The sequence below is a fragment of the Kogia breviceps genome, chromosome 16 (genome assembly GCF_026419965.1).
Source record: "Kogia breviceps isolate mKogBre1 chromosome 16, mKogBre1 haplotype 1, whole genome shotgun sequence".
NCBI classification, from domain to species: domain Eukaryota; kingdom Metazoa; phylum Chordata; class Mammalia; order Artiodactyla; family Physeteridae; genus Kogia; species Kogia breviceps.
In genome coordinates this window covers 51,992,878-52,008,310 of record NC_081325.1, presented here as the reverse complement: position 1 = coordinate 52,008,310, position 15,433 = coordinate 51,992,878, and the positions used below count along the sequence as shown (strand labels likewise).

The 15,433-nt window shown below is 38.8% G+C and overlaps 1 protein-coding gene across 1 annotated transcript in view; it reads right to left on the bottom strand.

Annotated features, from left to right (window-relative positions):
• LOC131743168 (sciellin-like) overlaps positions 1-15,433 on the bottom strand; it is a 266,862-nt gene that overhangs the window by 73,316 nt on the left and 178,113 nt on the right. The window lies entirely within an intron of this gene.

Sequence of the window (15,433 nt, the reverse complement as noted above, 5' to 3'; positions counted from 1 at the left end):
ATTTCCAGTGTGTGGGACAGAGTAGATGCTCCCTAGGTGCTTATTATGTACTGAATTAGGTCCCTCTCAAAATTCCTAACACCCCAGTACCTCAGAATGTGACTATAGTTGGAGGCGAGGCTTTTAAAGAAGTGATTAAGTTAAAATGAGGCCATTAGGGTGAGGTCTAATCCAATCTGTCCCATGACCTCATAAGAAGAGGAATTTGGACACACAGAGACACCAGGGATATGTCTACATAGAGGAAAGGACATGAGAGGATGCAGAGAGAAAGAAGGTGTACATCTGCTAACTGGGGAGAGAGGCCTCAGGAGAAAACAAAACTCATGACACCTTGATCTTAGGCTTCCAGCCTCCAGACCTATGAGACAACAAATTTCTGTTATTGAAGTCAATCAGCCTGTGGTCCTTTGCTTTGGCAGCCCTAGCAAACTAATACAGTGCTTATGGGAAAAGTGGTTTAAATATTTCCAAAATAGCTAAGTCATTCAAAGAGCTTTGTGTTACCCTGTCTCTGACCTGGGCCCTTTGTGTCTTTAATTGCCCTACTGCCCGGGGCAATTGCCAATAGCCATAGTACCTGCTCTGAACAGGATACCTCACAGGCATTATCTCATCCTCGCATAAACTCTGCACAGCAGCTACTACCTTCATCTCCCAGATAAGACACCTGACTGAAGCTCAGGGAGAGGATGTAACCTGCCAAAGGGGCAACAAGCAGAATCTGGCTTCTAAACCAAAGCCAACTCGTTCCTCAACAACCAGCAGTAATGTTCATCACGAGTCATTGCAAGATGGGACCGGTAACCTGGCATTAGAGTGAAAGAGGGAAGGTACACAGCAGGGCCTGCCTGACTCGCCATCTCTGGAAGTCCCATGCGCTCTGCCCCCACTGCCTGGCAGCAGGAGAACCAGGACAACCTCTCAAGGAATCACTGTAGCAGACAAACCCTCACAGAGCAGCCTTCTCTGTGTATTTCCTGATGTTTCCCTGCTTATAAACGTATGTCCATACAAAAAGGTATACACGAATGGTCATAGCAGCATTATTCAAAATAGCCAAAAAGTGGAAGCAACCCAAATGTCCATCCGTGGATGAATGGATACACAACATGTGGCAGATCCATACAATGGAATATTACTTGGCAATAAATAAGAATGAAGCATTGATACATATTACAATATTGATGAAGCTTGAAACATGTTAAGTGAAAGAAGCCAGATGTAAAAGACGACATATTTAGAATTCTATATGAATGTTGTCTTTTAGATTTTCCTTGGCATCCTCAATACTCCTCCCAAGCCAGGCTTCTGCTGCCCCTTTAGGCTCTGTTGGGTAAGGAAGAGAGCTCAGACAATAATAATACCTTAGATGATTTTATATTAATTATAATATATCTCATGTCTTTTCCAAGGCTATGTTCTAAGAGTATAATCCCTACTTAGCAGAGACATGGCTCAAGAAGCTGCTGAGTGGGAAAGTTGGAACTCCACCTGAGTCTTTCTAGCTCAAGGCTCATCATCTTTTCCTCTCTGCCAGGGACTCCCAGATTGATAGCACTTCCAGATTGATAGAGAGAAAAGCAGGTACCTCTTCTTTACCTTATATTTAGGGCTGGCTCTCATCAGATCCAGCACGCTGCTAAAGGGTCCAATATTTTCATGCCTTTGGTAGCTGGGTATTCTCCAGAAGGAGTCATAAGATAAGACATCCAAACAAGCTCAGGGCCCTTACCACTTTCTCCCTGCCAATACTAGCCTCAGGTATCCTATAAAAACCTCACTGGCTCCACCCCAGTGTCTCTGGGATACTTTCTTTTTTTTCTTTTTTGTTGCGGTACGCGGGCCTCTCACCGCTGTGGCCTCTCCCGTTGCGGAGCACAGGCTCCGGACACGCAGGCTCAGTGGCCATGGCTCACGGGCCCAGCCGCTCCGTGGCACGTGGGATCTTCCCGGACCAGGGCACGAACCCGCGTCCCCTGCATCGGCAGGCGGATTCTCAACCACTTTGCCACCAGGGAAGCCCTCTGGGATACTTTCTAGGGATAGTTGCCAGTGAACTCACTTGCTTTCTCTGGGACACCCAAGCTTTATTTTGTTGCCTCTTTCATGAAAGACCCTGGGAAGAACCAGGCTTTTTGTGCTTCACCCTTTCCATCTCTGAAAGTAGGCTGCCAGGCAGAAGGTAAGAGCAGCCATCTTTGGACCATAAACTCACCTCGGGACTAAAGTCACACACTAAGAATGGCAGAGCAGGAAGTTAGAAGGAGCCTGGTTTCTCATGGAGCTGCCAAATAGCCCCAAATAGCTGCCAAAAAGTTGAGATGATCTATCTCTTAACTTTTGGCAAGAGGAAAATAAACGTAGTTTCTTCATGAGATTACTCTTTCATATTTTTGTTACTCAAGCTTAATGCTCTTCCTACCTGTTACAGGATCACTGTGGAGCAAACAGAAGGTATACAAGCCCATGGTCTACAAAATATAAGATACCAGTGACTTTTTTAATTAGTAAAACACAATTTCTTGCAACATGTCTGTGTGTTCAATGTTCCTAGCAAGAAGGATCATGTGTTCAGTTCCTCCTATTGGTTCACATCGTGCCACAAGCTCAGTGCTCATTAGTTTATTTAATCCTTCCAGGTGAGTATTATTACCTCTAATTATAGGAACTCAAAACTCAGGTTAAATAACTTGGCTAAGGTCACACAGGGAGTGACAGTCAGGAACTGCAATTAGGTCTATAGGACTGCGATGCCAGGGCCTTTCCAGCAAACGATACTACATGGTGGTCAAAGTGCCACGTGATATAGCCAACTCCAGACATGCAGGGAAAAGCCCAGGAGTTCCGAGATGGAAGATAATGGGAGAGGAGCTGGAAGGAGGAGCAGTAATAAACAGCCGCTCCATCACCCCTGGGCAGCTCAGCCTCGAGCCTCACCCCTCCCGTGGCCACGCTGAAGCCATGAGTGGCCTGGCGCTGCTCCTACCGGACTCCTTCTCTGGATCTATCTCCCTACTAGGTGGCTTGATAATGTTTTATCCTCTTTCCTAGCTCCATGCTGTCCACTGGCACGAGGTAAATGAGACAGCAAAATATAATGTATTCTATTTTCAAATGATAATAGTTTAATAAGTATGCAGGAGTGTTTTTTTTTAATGAAAATGACTAATAGTGTGGGAAAATAAAATTTTTTCACCAAATTTACAGGTTTCACTTCCATCTCCTGTGCAACCTCCCTCAGCACCACCTGCTCCTTTTTTTTCTTAGGACCCATTGGCCATGTCACCCTAACCATCTCCATATGTCAGCCCATTTGGTGGCCCCAGAACCATTTCTAGAAACTCCAATCTAAAACATTTAAGGTGCAAGCCCCACTCTCATCAACCTCTAATTCCACTGAAAATTTACTGCAGTGGAACACTTGCCACCTGACCAGAATATAAACCAACTTTTAAAATATATGGATATTTTCTATACTGTTAATAAAAATGGATCAACAATATATGTCCCTGTGAATAATGCTCTTGTTAAAAAATACCCTCTGTAGAGTGGATGAGAAATTAGAAACCTTTCAAATTGGTAATGTCACGAAATACATGCAGTAAAATCTCAGTTTTATATTATTTTTTAAAGAAATTACTTATTTCAGGGACTGAGGTTATCCTTAGTTTCTATCTACTCAACACCCAAATAATGACACTTCAATAGCTTCGGTTCAGCCAATTAGATTTATTTCTAAGTGCTGTCCTTCAGTTTCCTTCCAATCGAGTTTTAAACTTCTCACGAGAAAGATGAAACTCTCATCTTGTCTCCTCAAAATGCTGTTACTGGTACATATGCCAAATAATGGCAGACACCAGCAACTGTATTTCTTTCCAGCAATTATATTTTAAATGTATAATACTGTAGGGAAAGATGTATAAAAAGATGTGTCCCTATTATGCTGGGAACTACAAAAACCTTTCCCTTTTAAAGCACCAAATTCATAAGTTGAAAACTCTGATGTGAAATCATGATGTCAGAAGTCAGTATGGAAACAGGAAAAAACAAACAACCTTTACAACTTCTGGTCCCTCTTTCATTTCCTCTTTGTGGCCAAACACCAGAAAGTGCTAGTTTTTACCCAATGCCTACAGCCTCTGCCCAAAGACATGTCTTTAGGTTTTAGGTGGAATTACTCTCCTTAAATTCTGAATCACAAAACCACTCAAGTTTCATGGTTTTCTTTGGATGCTATCAAACATCTCCTATTTCTTAAATGTATCCCTGTTCAGATCCTCTTCATCTCCCTATGTCCTTCTCAATTTCTATTTTGAATAACAGCACTTCCCCAAGAGCATTTAGGTCCACTAGGTAATCTTCTGCCCCCCTAGCCAGTCGGCCCCAGCTCTTCCTGTCCCAACTAAGCTGCAGTCTTCTCCATCGTTTGGGTCCTCTTGACAAAAAGACTTTGTGGACCTTGTTTATCTATTTTATTTTTTACAAGGTCCTATGTTTAGCACATGGAACTATATTCAATATGCTGTAATAAACCATAATGGAAAAGAATATGAAAAAGAATATGTATATGTGTGTGTGTGTGTGTGTGTGTATAACTGAATCACTTTGCTGTATACCAGAAACTAACACAACATTGTAAATCAACTATACTTCAATAAAAATTAAAAAAAAAAAAGACTTTGTGGATCTCACTCTTCCCCTTCCCACCCAAGGACAAAATGCCTCTCGACTTACCTAATAAGTGCTACATATTACCACTCCCTGCCAACTCTCCTTAAGAAAGATTGTGTGAGCAAAGAAACTGGAATGAGTTGGTGCAGAGATCAAAGAGAAGAGGAAGAGGAAGACAGAAGAGAAAAAAAATGCAGAGCAGAAAATAGGATAACAAAATAGAGGGTGAGAGAAAAAAAGAGAAAAAAACAGCGAAAAGAATTCACTGCTGGTATTTGGTCGTGTGATAGTGTTAGCCATATTGAGCTTAGATTTTACATGTATTATCACATTTAAGACCCACATAATGCCTTAAGGCTGATACTATGATTATCCTCCTTCTATACTTAAGTGAAACTTTATAATGAATGATTTCAATGAAGTCAGAGTCCTTTTTCAGAAGGTAGGGCAGGAGTTGGAAATGTGGACAGTGGGTAAAATTAGTTCTTTCTGGAAAGAGGTTTTAGGATGAGTAGTTTGTCTAAGGCTACACAGCCAGTGCACAGTTGGGATTCCAGCCCAAATCGACCTGACATCAAAGTTCCTGTCCCAGAAGCCCAGGAAACAAAAAGGGTTCAACAGGTAGAAGGTTACCAGGTTAAAAGAAAGGGTGAGAAGAATGACAATTCCTTTGCAATAGAAATATGTGATGGACCTCAACCAAGAGTAAGATTTGGAGCAGACTTCCTCTGACCATTCTACCAAAGTATCATGAGATCAGCACAGAGTGATAGTTGGATACTTTACTGGCTCCAAAATCTCCCAGTTAATTTATCAAGCTTCTAATAGACTTATCTAAATTGATATCTTTATGGAAAAGACCAAATATGAATAGTTACCTAAGAGAAACCTCTATAGTGATAGAAAGTATAAAAAAGCAAACATAGAATAAGGAAATAAATACAGCAAAAATGTCTAGAATGACATATGTAGCTTGCTGGTATTCACTTTTGTATATGAAAAAGTCTTCATGGTTCAATAATACCTACTAGTACTTGTTTCCCAGAAATCACTAGTAACAGGGAAAAAATTCTAGAAACTGAAAAAGGACAAATGCTATTAAACCATTTTCAGCAGAAGAATAAGAGAGGCTCTATAATCACAACTCAATAAACAGCAGCATTATCTTCTGTAAGGTTGATACAACAAACCACCAAACAATTAATTATCACCTAAAAGAACATGAAATATTATGTAAGGATAAAATAAACAGGGCTTCACAAAGTGTAAACGTTAACAAATGCATTTAAATTAGTGGACTATTTTTAGCCTTCACACACAGTGTATAAGGAAATCCAGTACTTATTGGACTGGGAAAGACTCATCCTGCTGTGATGGTTAGAAATTTGCTATTTCTTTAGTCACACAGCCTCTCAATCTCCACTTAGCATTAGAAAACTTGCTTACTGATGGTGAAACAGTTTAGAATGTAGCACAAATAAAATCCTGTAGCCAGACAGTTGTCTATATGCTATGAATTTTGAGTCTGATAACCACTGACCATAAAATGTTCTTACTGTTGGTTCTCGGTTTTAGCACGAGCCCTCACTTGCCCTTGTTTCCACCACCAATCTTTTCTGCAGAATGATAGATAATGTCAAGTTTTAGTATGAAGAGTTGTACTCTCTGGGACAATGATCAATTTCATTTTATTAAAGACACTGGTCTAATATTCATTAATAAAAATGGGATGTAGTAAAAATTATCTATTGGTTGAACCTCTCATGGACTATTTTTAGTTCTAGCTGAAAACATTTGTTAAATGAGTAAAAGCCCAAATTTTGACCACAGATTATGAACCAAAACTCTGTTACCTTAAGTTCTTTGTCATATTTCATATTCGCTGCAGCTCATGTCATGTCACTCTTTGTCCCAATTTTACACAATAAAATCTTTCTCCTTATATTATGCTCAATAGAAAATGTGAAAAATATAGAAAGCACAAAGAAGGAAAAACTCAGACACCTTTCATCAATCACTGTTATTTTCTTCCAGGATTGTTTATTATTATTATCATTATTTTATGCCTATTAGAGCCTACTGATACACATTTTTCAATGCCATTTAAAAATATTTAAATAATTATTTCTTTTGCAACTACAAAATATTTCATTTTTATGGGTCTGGCCTATCTATATCAGTATAACACAATTCCTTGTTTTTTTCCAAAAAAAACACATCCTAATTATTTTCATCCATCTCTGATGGATCCTTAGAAGTGAAATTACTTGCCAAGGGGTGTAACTTCTAAAATGTTCTTGGTCCCTATTGTCAAATCTCTTTCCATAAACCTTATACCAGTTTATAATCCATAAATACAAATGTCCACACATTGGCCAGCATTTAGAATTATCATTTATTAGTCTCTTTAATGATTTAATAGATGTAAGTGGAATCATTTTGGCTCAAATGCATATTTTTATAATTTTATTGGTTATTTTATCTTATTTTATGAATTATCCATTGATTAATATTATGTATTTCTTATTGTTTTCTTACTTTCTTTATATATCAGAAATATTTATTTTTACTTTCCCAGTTTTCACTTAGCGTCTGACTCTGAATTATTTTTTGATCAGCAGCTTCCAATCTTGTAATTCTCTTTATTTCCCCTTATTAATTCTTTCACTCCTTAGAAATCCATGTAGACCATCCATGAAATTTCTTTCTAACCTCAAAATCCAAGCAATCACCAAGTCCTACAACTCTGTTCCTACATCACTCTTGATTGTCTTTCTGTCCATATTCAAACTACCAATTCAAGCTGTCATAATCTGCTTACTATTTTAACAGCTTCCTACCTATATTCCCAAGCTCTAGACTTACTCTCCCAATCCATTCTCACGAGTGCCAAAGTAGTCACCACCTTGCTTAAAACTCTTCAATGGCCCTTCACTTCTGTCAGGATAAAATCCAAATTGTTATCAAAACTTACAAGTCCATACCCACCTGCCTCCTTTCTCCCCACTCCCCATGCCTCACTCAAACTCTAGCTTCAGCTAGACTAAGTCATTCCAATTCCTGAGGGCTCCATCTTTTTCATCACCTTTTAGGCTGTTGCTCACTCTACGTTTTATGCCTAAAGCATTCTTCTTTCTGAGCTCCTCTCACCCTTACTCTCCTTTCAGGAAAGACTTACATGCATTTTTCAGGTCACTCATTACATATCCTCCTGGATGCATTCAGTGATACCATCACAACCTGTCTTCACCTCCACCTCCCCAGGCTGAGCCCTATGAAGTGTTCAGATATCAAAGAGTACCTCTCCATAACAACGGTACAATACAAACTGCCTTTTGTGTGGCTGAAGTTTTTTTCCATCCCCAACACACACACACACACACACACAGACACATTGTAAATCTTGAGGGTTATAACCAAGACTGTCTTCTCTACAGTTGTATTTCCAAATATTATTATTATATCTGGCACATAATAAGCTCTAGAGGAATATTTGTTGGACAAATGAGATTAATAAATATTTACATGTTTTCTTCTAAGTTTAAAAAAATGTATTTTATTGTTACATGGAAACTCTAATCCATATGGATTTACTTTAGTAATGGTGGAATCCCTTTCCCATTGATATATGATTTTTCCTTTGTCACATAAAGAAATCTTATATATTCTAGAATGTGCTTCATGGTTGTCTCTTCTGTTCCATAGATCTGCCTTTAGTTTCTTGCAACAGAAACAAACTATTTTAGTTACGGTCTTTTTCTAATACATTTTAATATCTAATGAAAGCACCTTTCATTAATTTCTCTTGTAGAAATTCTATCAGCTATTCTAACATTCATTTCTTTAAGATAAACTTTAAAATTATTTTCTCTGGTTTCAAAACAAATATTCTATTAGAACTTTTGATTGGAATTGCATGAATACTATAAAATAGTTTGGGAAGAGCTGACATTGATGATATTCAATCTGTCCATCTAGGAATAGTACTCAAAGAAGTTTTTACTCAAGAAAGTCTTTAGGTCTTTATAGTAAACATCTGTGATTTTCTTAATCTAGGTCCCACATTTTTCTTATGGAAATTTTTTTCTTGATGTTTTACATCTCTTTGCACTATTTTAAAAGAAATGGTAATATATGTCATTATGTTATTATATATATATATGTATAATTCAGTAGGAATCCTAAATTTTCTTTTTATTTGCTGGTTCTGTGAGATAAGTATGATCATACAAGTGACATTTTGTCAAATTGGGGGTCATAATTATATCCAAGTCTATCTGGATTCCAGCCTCCTATGGTTTTTTCTGTATGGATTCCTTTCAAATATTTACATAATGACAAAAGGGAGAACACTGGGAAGGAGAGCAGAGGAGGATAGGCTGTAGGGGGGCAGTTTTCTCTGAAATATTTAAAATTAACTCTCAGTGTAGAGGTACCATGCATATCCTGTGGCTTCTGAGCATTCTCTGGAATACTGCCACAGTCTCCTGGGATGTGTGTATTTTAGTTAAAAAAGCATGGTCTACATAGTTCATTACTTTCTCCCATAAGGTTCCATACAAAGGAGACAATCACATTTAAGTCAGGGAAACTTGGGTCTAGAAACACAGAATGAATTATTTAGATGCTTAGAACTCTCAAGTATACAATTACAATGAGTATTCAGAACTAGAAGTAAGCCAGTTGTGGTTTAATGGATACCTATAAAAAGCACTCTTTCAATTAATAATCACAATAAAAGGATGATCACATCCTTAAAAAATTTAGCAACTAACATAAAATGCAAATCTAATAAATGTAGCTGTCATTTGACAAAGCATGCATTTGAGGAAGGGTCTTTCCCAAATTCTAAAATCACACAGATTTTTACAATGGTAAACTAGAAACCCTTAAGAAATATATTTGATAAAGACTTTTGATTAAAAAGTAAAGTTCAAGCAACTGCAGACAAATATCCAGTAATTAATACATAAAACCCTTATTTCAAAGTTCTCAGCAAGAGGAAAGGAAACATGATCAACAAATAGCCTAGGAACAGGATAATGTCAGAAGACAAACGGTGTGGGACCAACAAAGCTTTCCCCTGGACCACTGGCTGGCCAAGGATTCTATCACATCACTCTTAAAGAATGCTTAGAGTTAACGTCCAAATCATAGAGACACTATCAGTTAAATCATGTTTGGCTTAAGTTGACTGCTTAGTGAATTATATGCAGCTCATTCCACAGTCTGAGTTTCGTTGTTCAAAACATCTCCTCTTTGCTTTGTTTGCAAAGTCTCCAGGAAAATGAAACTCTCAGCTGTTTCAGTCAAGATTCCAGTGGATAGTGGAGACAGCCGGTAAGCAGCCCCTATGGACTGGTAGCCGAGGTGAAGCTGTCTCCAATTGAATGTCTCACACCCTACAATCTACAACTTACATACACACCACCTCGCCTTCCTACAAAGGGGCTGATCGCTCCTTTTAACCGCTCCTGAGGTTAAAAATTAGCAATATAATAAATAACAAGACTGACTCCACAAACTACAAATTTAAAATGTATCTCTTCATGTCATAGTCATTCTATATGCATTGTAATAACATTCTCAAGTATTACTGGATAAGGAAATTCTTATTTCCGGATCATTTCTAGTTCTTTTGTAAAGCCAGAGGGAACTTCATTTATTGCTACCACACATTTTATGTGAAAGAAATTTGAAAAATTATTGAGAAAATTCAGTAAGACCAAAACCAGGTGATCTAGCTCCTCATCTGGTTCTAACTATCATCCTGGCAAGTTGCTTAACATGTATATGTTTTGTTGTCCTCACCTAGAAAATTAGTGAGTTAGACTAGATAAGTCTATGCTCCATTCTAATTGAAAATTTAGGTCAGCTGAATCTAAGATCTACATGAAGCTAAAAGTTTAATAAAAATCCTGGCCTTTTATCTGCATTCTCTGTCTACCTGACATTTAGAATCAAGCAAATGTTGTACTAAAAATTTTACTGATGTAATATCACAGTTGTCTCAAATTGATTTTCCCAATACTTTAATTCTGGAATACAGCAAATATCAGAAAGACCATTTCTGCATTATAAACTGTGGAAGAGAAAGCTGGTTTTAAATTTGATCACATTTTACAACAAGTAAAATTATAATACACAAATGGTATAATTTAGCTTTCTGATTATTATAAATGCTTGAAAGCCAAATTATTATAAAATTCCTCAGTAACCTTTGGGAACTGAACTCTAAAAGTCTCTGAGACAGCACATGACATGCTCAGCAATGGGGAGCAATGAAAACTCTAGAATTGAAAGCAGAGCCAGGTACGCTGTGAGAAGCGCCTTTCTGGAGGACAGAGAGCGCTGGTTGCAAGTGTAAGTAGCTCCTGGTTTCGATTCCCACAGCTCTGCATCTCAGATGCAAATGGTAGAGAAAAAACACAGGTCAGACAAGTCAGCTTAGCTATTGATCATACAGGAAAGCCTGGTTAAAATAACTTTTCTGTTCTTATCAAAGGGCTTCCAAAACTGGCTTTTCAGGACTAGGATATGAATAGAGGTTGAAAATTGCCCCCATGTACATTAATCAATATGTAGGTTAGAACTCAGGATATAACATAGCAAAGTTGGCAAAATGCACACGACTGCGCACCCTCAGTTAGCCCTGCCCTGCTTTATTCCTTGGTATATTCGCTCAAGAAATGTGATTGTCTTATTTGGGAAAGATAGGGTGGAGGACTGGGCATCTCTCTCTCACAGCTCAGTGACTTGCAATGCTTTCAGCAGTCAAGAAAAACAAAGACTTCTTATCTATAAAAGAGTAGAGTTCACCATTTCAGTAAAAGCATCATCTGGGAAGACGGGGAGCTCCTTTTAAACAATGTTTCTATAGTCACTTGAGAAAGTAGACAGGTGAGTGCTGGTCTCTCGACTTAAAGGATTTGCTATCCTTATGCGTGACCAGATTCACCAGCTGACAGCTCCTACATGGAAACTCAAATAGGCTTTCATTTCTCTGCTGCCTGGAAATGTGTAAAATTGTGGAGAATTTAAAAGCAATGCCATCTAAAATCACAACAAGGAGCAACAGAGCTGTTAACAAGTAGAACAGCCCATTGGAAGCTGTTAAAATTTCACTGGAAAAAAGACAGAGAGTAAGTTTTAATTTTAATCACTTGCAATGAAAACAGGGAAAGTTATGCAATAAAGCAGAGATATTTACATTTGCAAATATAATTCAACTTACCTTTCTTGAGCAGATAAACCGGGACTTTTTGTCTAAACAGCCTGCAGTGATTCCCCAGGTGGATCCAGCTGAAACTAATGGGTACCTGGAGTTTACTGAGTGCAGTTTCCACCTCCACCTGCCTGTGTTAATGAACAGATCAGAGGCTTCTCCCTCAGTGTCTGAGTCACACAGGGAGGAGATGGGTGGTGTGAAAGAGGGTGTCACCTTGTACAAATACCAATTCAATTTAAAAAGCTCACTCATGGACCTGCTGTCTTTGGTGAATTCTTTGTGTAATTTATGGGCTTGGTAGACCAAAAATATATACTCCTGTTATCACCCTTTTAATCGACATCAACAATACCCACAACTCTATCCCTCACGAGGTGCCACAGTATCCAACCTATTTTGGATTCTCTTTTAAAAAACAAAACACAAAACTTAAGGTAGGAGGAATCTCTATCTGCCCATGGTACCTGGAAGTCTGGGGCCCAGATACACACACAGGAAATGTACTGCTGGTAGGAATCAAGATCCTTAGGAGAGAAAAGTCCTTTGGAGGCCTGAGATCAGGAAATATGAAAGGAATCTATTACACAAATTCTACACATGGAATTCTGGTAAAACTATCAAAGGAAAAGTACATCCTGAAATATAAGAATTTTGAGCTTTTTGTGATTTCATCACCTATAAAAATGTGAAAAGGATGATGGAAACTTCTTTCACATCTGAGGGCAGCAGTAGACTCCAGTGTCAACACCTGGTGAGGAAGGAACAGTGCAGAAGAGCCACGCTAGGTGCAGGTTCCTATTACAGGTTCTGAAATGTACCTTCCGTGGCAGCCAGGGAGGCTTTAAAGAAGCTTAGTGAATCTGGAACATTGCTGAGAGGAGTGAGTCATTAGAATTTCCTGGGTCATTTTTATTCATCTGTCACACCAATAATTAACCAAATCCTCCCCATTTCAAGACAGCTCCTGAAAAACCACAGTCCAGCTGAGCTATAGTCACAGAAGGGATGATAAGATGTAGAAACATTCAGATTAGAAGGTTCAGGCAACTGCAGGATGCAGTCATGGACTGGGACATCCCTTTCTTAATATGCCCTTATTCTGGGCTGAGGAATTTGAAAATCTAAAATGGAAAATGTTCTCTAAAAGTAGTATATATCTATATATATGTTTATTCAGTGCTTTCATAGAATTATACATGTGCAAGATATTTTAGAAATACGTTTTAAATTTCTGTGATGCCCATAAATGTCGGTTGGACTGAGGTTGGATATTAATATTACAGATGAGAAAGTTGAAAAACCAAGATGTGACTTGTCTCATCTCAAAAAATAAGTAAATTAGAAGTATTATATTCAGGATCATTCAGCATTCATTTAGCTGAATGAAGGGCTAAAACGGTTTCAGAGCTAGCTTGTAGGGACAAGTAGTAACTTATATTAAACTTATATTATAGAAGGCTTAAATGTATGTTTTCATCCTTCATAAAATATAGAACCAGAAAATAATTTTCTACTTTGCAATGAAGAAAAATATACTGCCCAAAATACATTTAAAACTTTTGAGCTTCCAAACAATTATTTCTGCATGGAATTGAGGGTTTCTTTTATTTTATATACTGGAACCCATACAACTAAGCCATGTCAGTGTCTTTCCATTTAGAACTAAATCTTTGATTCAAAAAAGGGCTAATTCTAAACACTTGGGCAAAATTCAGACCTCCTCATTGCTGAACAGACATTCAGCCAAAAGACGGCTGAAACTTAAGAACCTCAAAGTTCAGAGAGGTCAATCAAGAATGTGCAGGGGGGTGGAGGTGGCCAAATAAGTTTGGCCTTAGTTTCACTCAGGCCTTGAGCTGGGGAGCCTTGAGCATGCTTAGAATAACTTGGCTTTACCACGCCTATTTCACTGTGGGTGGCAGAGTTCTTGAGGTCTCTTTAGAATGTAAGCTCCTAGGCTGTGATGGCAAATGTTTTCTCGTGGATGCCAATGCCGACTGCTTGACTCTGGCTGCCTCGGGGGATATGATGAGGTTTGTAAGGCAACTTTGAACTTGCACAGGAGAGAGCCACGATTGGTTAGCAATGTCTGCCACAGGTCTCAGATGCGGGGAGGGTTTGCTGAACCTATCTCCCAAAACAGGACAGTGCTTTTTCTCTGTGTTGTATCCAATGAAACAATCAGCTAGAAACGAGCACTTATTACCACATAATAATGAAAATAGCAAATACTTATATAGCACTGTTCATGTGCCTGACATTGTTCTAAGAACTTGTCATACATTCATTTAAGAATTGCTATTAAAAGACTGTTACGCAGTCTTTTGTTACACAGGCTTTGAACCAGGAAGAGGAGCCTCACCCAACCATGCTGGCAGCCTAATCTCAGACTTCACAGCCTCCAGAACTGGGAGAATCAAATTCCTGTTGTTTATAAACTGCCCGGTCTGTGTAATTTTGTTATAGCAGCCTAAACAGACTAAGATACCTCCTCATCCCACAGAGATTCAAAAAGTGATGCTGAAAATGCAAAAAAAAATACAAACAGGACAAATCAGCATCTCAAAGCTCTCTAATCTGTCATGCAGGGACTTTGAGAGGTTGAAAAATAGAGGACTTCCCACTTTCCTCCCAGATGGAGAAAATAAATGTTATGTACATGTTGAAACAAAAGCGGTAACAGTAGAGTGATAATTACAGAGCCAATTTCTCTTTGGCTGGGAGTAGACAGATGCCAGAATTAATGAATTACTGCCTTACTGCCAGTGCTGCAAGAACGAGTGCATTGCTTAATACGCACTGATGGTGCCAGCATGATGCAGACCCACAGAGAGCCTGTGTTCCATCATCTCTGCAGATCCACCATTCACTACGGGCAATCACTTCATCCTCAGGTCCACGTCTTTCTTGCTGCAGGGAGATGGATGAGATCAGCCTCTTTACCACTTGGACAGGTCGCAGTGAAGAGATCAGGACTCCACAGCTGCACTCTATAGACAACGTCATGAGGAACCAGGAGGGCTCAGACCTGAGTTCCTGAGGCTTTCTGACTCTTCTTCATGCTCCAACAGGCTTGAAACCTTCATTGTCATTGCCTCCTCCTTTCATCTCTCCATCCACATCCTCATCCAATTAAATGGTGACTGGCCCATCACTCTCAAGTCTACCTCCTAATTCAGTCCAACCTTCCCCTTCCACTGGACTCCCATCCCCCTGCTTTGATTGGGAACCTCATCACCTTGAGGGAAAACTATTTCCATCACCTGATAACTGGCCTCTTCATTGTTCAAATATATCCCCTGCTGAGTCAGTCAGCCTCTTTCAGGTTGTAAAGATCAGAGATAAGCTCCGGAAACCTCAGTCCATGGGAGCGTACTAACACTTAAACAGGGAAGAGCCACAGTACCCAAAATGATACTTAGAAATTTACACAAAACAAATTTATGTCGATTTCTAAGTATCATCATTTTGGGTACTGTGGCTCTCCCCTCTTTAACTGTTAGTACGTTCCCATCGACTGAGGTTTCTGGA